Source organism: Heptranchias perlo, unplaced genomic scaffold, assembly GCF_035084215.1.
Source record: "Heptranchias perlo isolate sHepPer1 unplaced genomic scaffold, sHepPer1.hap1 HAP1_SCAFFOLD_255, whole genome shotgun sequence".
In the NCBI taxonomy this organism is placed as follows: domain Eukaryota; kingdom Metazoa; phylum Chordata; class Chondrichthyes; order Hexanchiformes; family Hexanchidae; genus Heptranchias; species Heptranchias perlo.
In genome coordinates, this window is record NW_027139267.1 from 447,501 (window position 1) to 454,884 (window position 7,384).

Below are 7,384 nucleotides of genomic sequence, written 5' to 3' on the forward strand. Positions count from 1 at the left end.
GTCCGTGAGACCGACCGACTCCGCTTTATCGCCGGAGCTAGAGTGGGGCAAGGGGCACGGTTGAGTACCGGAAGGATGACGTTCGCACACGGGGAAGTCGAGTGCCGGGCCGCTGAAAGCGAGCAGGGTGCCACCGACTCTTCGGGCCCACTCGGAGGCTGATATCTCAGGAAGGCCGAGGCCGATTTCCTCCGGGTATGGCTCGTTGCGTGCGGCAGGAGGAGGCGCAGCGTACGGTACAGAGCACTGGGAGGTGCGATGCTGCCCGCCGGAGTGACAGCGAAAGGCTGCGCACCGCTTTCCGCCTGCTAACTCGGCGTCCGTGAGACCGACCGACTTCGCTTTACCGCCGGAGCTAGAGTGGGGCAAGGGGCACGGTTGGGTACCGGAACGATCACGTTCGCACACCGGGAAGTCGAGTGCCGGGTCTCGAAACGGAGCCGGGTCAGCCCAATTTAAAACGGAGAATAGAGTGCTGCCCTCTGCGGGTGAAAACCTGGAAGTACGTTGGTTAATGATTTCCAGTTCACCCCGCTTGGTCAGGCCCACTCGGAGGCGGATAACTCCGGAACGCCGAGGCCGATTTCCTCCGGGTATGGCTCGTTGCGTGCGGCAGGAGGCGGCGCAGCGTACGGTACCGAGCACTCGGAGATGCGGTGCTGCCCGCCGGAGTGACAGCGAAAGGCTGCGCACCGCTTTCCGCCTGGTAACTCGGCGTCCGTGAGACCGACCGACTCCGCTTTAGCACCGGAGCTAGAGTGGGGCAAGGGGCACCGAAGGGTACCGGAACGATCACGTTCGCATACCGGGAAGTCGAGTGCCGGGCCGCTGAAAGCGAGCAGGGTGCCACCGCTCGGGGCCCCGGTTTGTCCGTCCCACCCGGAGGCCCATATCTCCGGAAGGCACAGGCCGATTTCCTCCGGGTATGGCTCGTTGCGTGCGGCCGGACCAGGCGCAGCGGACGGTACCGAGCACTCGGAGGTCCGGCGCTGCCCGCCGGAGGTACAGCGAAAGGCTGCAAACCACTTTCCGCCGCCTCCCTCCGCGGGCGTGAGACCGACGGTCGTCGGGTTTGGTTCCGCGGCTAGAGCAGGACGAGGGGCAGCGAACGGTACTGGAAGGAACCCGGTCGCACACCGGGAAGTCGACTAGCGGGCCGCCGAAAGCGAGCTCGGGGCCCCGGTTTGTCCGTCCCACCCGGAGGCCCATATCTCCGGAAGGCACAGGCCGATTTCCACCGGGTATGGCTCGTTGTGTGCGGCCGGACCAGGCGCAGCGGACGGTACCGAGCACTCGGAGGTCGGGCGCTGCCCGCCGGAGGTACAGCGAAAGGCTGCAAACCACTTTCCGCCGCCTCCCTCCGCGGGCGTGAGACCGACGGTCGTCGGGTTTAGTTCCGCGGCTAGAGCAGGACGAGGGGCAGCGAACGGTACCGGAACGAACCCGGTCGCACACCGGGAAGTCGAGTGCCGGGTCTCGAAACGGAGCCGGGTCGGCCCAGTTTAAAACGGAGAAGAGAGTGCTGCCCTCTGCGGGTGAAAACATGGAAGTACGTTGGTTAATGATTTCCAGTTCACCCCGCTTGGTCAGGCCCACTCGGAGGCGGATAACTCCGGAACGCCGAGGCCGATTTCCTGCGGGTATGGCTCGTTGCGTGCGGCAGGAGGCGGCGCAGCGTTCGGTACCGAGCACTCGGAGGTGCGGTGCTGCCCGCCGGAGTGACAGCGAAAGGCTGCGCACCGCTTTCCGCCTGCTAACTCGGCGTCCGTGAGACCGACCGACTCCGCTTTAGCACCGGAGCTAGAGTGGGGCAAGGGGCACCGAAGGGTACCGGAACGATGACGTTCGCACACCGGGAAGTCGAGTGCCGGGCCGCCGAAAGCGAGCAGGGTGCCACCGCTCGGGGCCCCGGTTTGTCCGTCCCACCCGGAGGCCCATATCTCCGGAAGACACAGGCCGATTTCCACCGGGTATGGCTCGTTGTGTGCGGCCGGACCAGGCGCAGCGGACGGTACCGAGCACTCGGAGGTCGGGCGCTGCCCGCCGGAGGTACAGCGAAAGGCTGCAAACCACTTTCCGCCGCCTCCCTCCGCGGGCGTGAGACCGACGGTCGTCGGGTTTGTTTCCGCGGCTAGAGCAGGACGAGGGGCAGCGAACGGTACCGGAAGGAACCCGGTCGCACACCGGGAAGTCGACTAGCGGGCCGCCGAAAGCGAGCACGGGGCCCCGGTTTGTCCGTCCCACCCGGAGGCCCATATCTCTGGAAGGCACAGGCCGATTTCCACCGGGTATGGCTCGTTGTGTGCGGCCGGACCAGGCGCAGCGGACGGTACCGAGCACTCGGAGGTCGGGCGCTGCCCGCCGGAGGTACAGCGAAAGGCTGCAAACCACTTTCCGCCACCTCCCTCCGCGGGCGTGAGACCGACGGTCGTCGGGTTTGTTTCCGCGGCTAGAGCAGGACGAGGGGCAGCGAACGGTACCGGAACGAACCCGGTCGCACACCGGGAAGTCGACCAGCGGGCCGCCGAAAGCGTGCTCGGGTCCCCGGTTTGTCTGTCCCACCCGGAGGCTGATATCTGAGGAAGTCCGAGGCCGATTTCCTCCGGCTAACTCGGCGGGCAATGTGTCCCCCCCCACCATCTTCGGCTGATTACCGTGGCTGGACCGGATCAAGGAGCAACGGAACCGTGCCAGAACGACGTCGGTCGGACGGCGTGAACTGATAGTGCCGAGGCCGGAAACCGAGCCGGAAATGTGCACCGATTTATTGGTCCCACTCGCAGGCCCATATCTCCGGAAGGCCGAGGCCGATTTCCTCCGGGTATGGTTCGCTGCGTGCAGCCGGAAGGGGAGCAGCGGACGGCACTGAGCAGCCGGAGGTGCGGCGCTGCCCGCCGGAGCTGCAAGCGAAAGGCTGCGCACCGCTTTCCGCTGGTTAACTCGGCAGGCCGTCAGGCCGACCGACTCCGCTTCAGCACGGGAGCTAGAGTCGGGCAAGGGGCACCGAAGGGTACCGGAAGGATCACGTTCGGACACCGGGAAGTCGAGTGCCGGGCCGCCGAAAGCGAGCTCGGGGCCCCGGTTTGTCCGTCCCACCCGGAGGCCCATATCTCGAGAAGGCACAGGCCGATTTCCTCCGGGTTTGGCTCGCTGCGTGCGGCCGGACGAGGTGCAGCGAACGGTACCGAGCACTCGGAGGTGCGGCGCTGCCCGCCGGAGGTACAGCGAAAGGCTGCAAACCGCTTTCCGCCTCCTCTCCCCTCGGGCGTGAGACCGACGGTCGTCTGGTTTGCTTCCGCGGCAAGAGCAGGACGAGGGGCACCGAGCGGTACCAGAACGAACCCGGTCGCACACCGGGATGTCGAGTGCCCGGCCCAAACCCGCTACCCCCCCCCCCCACCCGAAAGCGAGCCACGGTTTGTGGATTAAAAGTGAAGCGGCAAAGATTTGTAAAACAGCGTGAAATGATGAACCAGAAGCCCAAAGTAATGGTGGGAATAAAAGTTCCGAAATGTGAAATGGTGAACCAGAAGTTGTGTGAACTGTTTAACCCAAAGTGGCAAAAATGGATTAAAAGGGGTGAAATGATCGACCGCAAAGCAGGGCAAGCATTAAACAAAAGCAGCAGCATTTTTTAAAAAGGGACAAATGGTTTACCAGAATCCCAAAAGAATGCTCAGAGACTTAAGTGCCAAAGGGGCAAATGGTTAACCAGAAGCTGGGTGAACTGCTTAACCCAAAGTGGGAAAAAGGATAAAAAAGGGGTGAACTGATCAACCAGAAGTCGACAACAATGTGCGGCGATTAAGTCTGAAAGAGGGAAAGGTTGACCGGAAAGCAGGGAAATGATTAAACAAAAGCAGAAAAATTCAGTAAAAAGGGGCAAGTGGTGAACCAGAAGTTGGGTGAACTGCTTAACCAAAAGTGGGAAAGAGGATTAAAAGGGAGAAATGTTGAACCAGATGTCGAAAACAATGCGCGGCGATGAAGTCTGAAAGAGGAAAAGGTTGACCGCAAAGCAGGGAAAGGATTAAACAGAAGCAGCAATATCTTTTAAAAAGGGACAAATGGTGAACCAGAATCCCAAAAGAATGCTCAGAGACTTAAGTCCCAAAGGGGCAAATGGTTAACCAGAAGCTGGGTGAACTGTTTAACCAAAAGTGGGAAAAAGGATTAAAATGTTGTGAAATGATTAACCAGAAGGCGAAAGCAAAGTGCGGCGGCGAAGTCCTAAAGGGGAAAAGGTTGACCATAAAGCAGGGAAATGATTAAACAAAAGCAGAAAAATTCAGTAAGAAGGGGCAAATGGTTAACCAGAAGTTGGGTGAACTGCTTAACCAAAAGTGGGAAAGAGGATTAAAAGGGGAGAAATGTTGAACCAGATGTCGAAAACAATGCGCGGCGATGAAGTCTGAAAGAGGAATAGGTCGACCGCAAAGCAGGGAAATGATTAAACAAAAGCAGAAAAATTCAGTAAAAAGGGGCAAATGGTGAACCAGAAGCTGGGTGAACTGCTTAACCAAAAGTGGGAAAAAGGATTAAAAGGGGAGAAATGTTGAACCAGATGTCGAAAACAAGGTGCGGCGATGAAGTCTGAAAGAGGAATAGGTCGACCGCAAAGCAGGGAAAGGTTTAATCAAAAGCAGCAATATCTTTTAAAAAGGGACAAATGGTGAACCAGAATCACAAAAGAATGCTCAGAGACTTAAGTCCCAAAGGGGAAATGGTTAACCAGTAGCTGGGTGAACTGTCCAACCCAAAGTGGGAAAAAGGATTAAAAGGGGTGAAATGATTAACCAGAAGGCGAAAGCAAAGTGCGGCGGCGAAGTCGTAAGGGGAAAAGGTTGACCAGAAAGCAGGGAAAGCATTAAACAAAAGCGGCAACATTTTTAAAAAAGTGGCAAATGGTTAACCAGAATCCCAAAAGAATGCTCAGAGACTTAAGTCCCAAAGGGGAAATGGTTAACCAGAAGCTGGGTGAACTGGTGAACCAAAAGTGGGAAAAAGGATTAAAAGGGGAGAAATGTTTAACCAGAAGGCAAAAGCAAAGTGCGGCGGCGAAGTCCAAAAGGGGAAAAGGTTGACAAGAAAGCAGGGAAATGATTAAACCAAAGCGGAAAAATTCAGTATAATGGGGCAAATGGTTAACCAGAAGCTGGGTGAAATGGTTAACCGAAAGTGGCAAAAAAAGATTTAAAGGGGAAAAATGATTAACCAGAAGTCGACAACAATGCGCGGCGATGAAGTCTGAAAGGGGAAAAGGTTGACCACATAGCAGGGAAACGATTAAACAAAAGCGGCAACATTTTTAAAAAAGTGGCAAATGATTAACCAGAATCCCAAAAGAATGCTCAGAGACTAAGTCCCAAAGGGGAAATGGTTAACCAGAAGCTGGGGGAAATGGTTAACCAAAAGTTGCAAAAATGATTAAAAGGGGTGAAATGATTAACCAGGAGGCTAAAGCAATGTGCCGCGGTGAAGTCTGAAAGAGGGAAAGGTTGACCAGAAAGCATTAAACAAAAGCGGCAACATTTTTTAAAAATTGGCAAATGATTAACCAGAATCCCAAAAGAATGCTCAGAGACTAAGTCCCATAGGGGAAATGGTTAACCAGAAGCTGGGGGAAATGGTTAACCAAAAGTTGCAAAAATGATTAAAAGGGGTGAAATGATTAACCAGAATTCGAAAATAATGTGCGGCGATGAAGTCCTAAAGGGGAAAAGTTTGACCACAAAGCAGGGAAAGCATTAAACAAAAGCGGCAACATTTTTTAAAAATTGGCAAATGATTAACCAGAATCCCAAAAGAATGCTCAGAGACTAAGTCCCAAAGGGGAAATGGTTAACCAGAAGCTGGGGGAAATGGTTAACCAAAAGTTGCAAAAATGATTAAAAGGGGTGAAATGATTAACCAGGAGGCTAAAGCAATGTGCCGCGGTGAAGTCTGAAAGAGGGAAAGGTTGACCAGAAAGCATTAAACAAAAGCGGCAACATTTTTTAAAAATTGGCAAATGATTAACCAGAATCCCAAAAGAATGCTCAGAGACTAAGTCCCAAAGGGGAAATGGTTAACCAGAAGCTGGGGAAATGGTTAACCAAAAGTTGCAAAAATGATTAAAAGGGGTGAAATGATTAACCAGGAGGCTAAAGCAATGTGCCGCGGTGAAGTCTGAAAGAGGGAAAGGTTGACCAGAAAGCATTAAACAAAAGCGGCAACATTTTTAAAAAAGTGGCAAATGATTAACCAGAATCCCAAAAGAATGCTCAGAGACTAAGTCCCAAAGGGGAAATGGTTAACCAGAAGCTGGGGGAAATGGTTAACCAAAAGTTGCAAAAATGATTAAAAGGGGTGAAATGATTAACCAGGAGGCTAAAGCAATGTGCCGCGGTGAAGTCTGAAAGAGGGAAAGGTTGACCAGAAAGCATTAAACAAAAGCGGCAACATTTTTTAAAAATTGGCAAATGATTAACCAGAATCCCAAAAGAATGCTCAGAGACTAAGTCCCAAAGGGGAAATGGTTAACCAGAAGCTGGGGGAAATGGTTAACCAAAAGTTGCAAAAATGATTAAAAGGGGTGAAATGATTAACCAGGAGGCTAAAGCAATGTGCCGCGGTGAAGTCTGAAAGAGGGAAAGGTTGACCAGAAAGCATTAAACAAAAGTGGCAACATTTTTTAAAAATTGGCAAATGATTAACCAGAATCCCAAAAGAATGCTCAGAGACTAAGTCCCAAAGGGGAAATGGTTAACCAGAAGCTGGGGGAAATGGTTAACCAAAAGTTGCAAAAATGATTAAAAGGGGTGAAATGATTAACCAGGAGGCTGAAGCAATGTGCCGCGGTGAAGTCTGAAAGAGGGAAAGGTTGACCAGAAAGCATTAAACAAAAGTGGCAACATTTTTAAAAAATTGGCAAATGATTAACCAGAATCCCAAAAGAATGCTCAGAGACTAAGTCCAAAGGGGAAATGGTTAACCAGAAGCTGGGGGAAATGGTTAACCAAAAGTTGCAAAAATGATTAAAAGGGGTGAAATGATTAACCAGGAGGCTGAAGCAATGTGCCGCGGTGAAGTCTGAAAGAGGGAAAGGTTGACCAGAAAGCATTAAACAAAAGTGGCAACATTTTTTAAAAATTGGCAAATGATTAACCAGAATCCCAAAAGAATGCTCAGAGACTAAGTCCCAAAGGGGAAATGGTTAACCAGAAGCTGGGGGAAATGGTTAACCAAAAGTTGCAAAAATGATTAAAAGGGGTGAAATGATTAACCAGGAGGCTGAAGCAATGTGCCGCGGTGAAGTCTGAAAGAGGGAAAGGTTGACCAGAAAGCATTAAACAAAAGTGGCAACATTTTTTAAAAATTGGCAAATGATTAACCAGAATCCCAA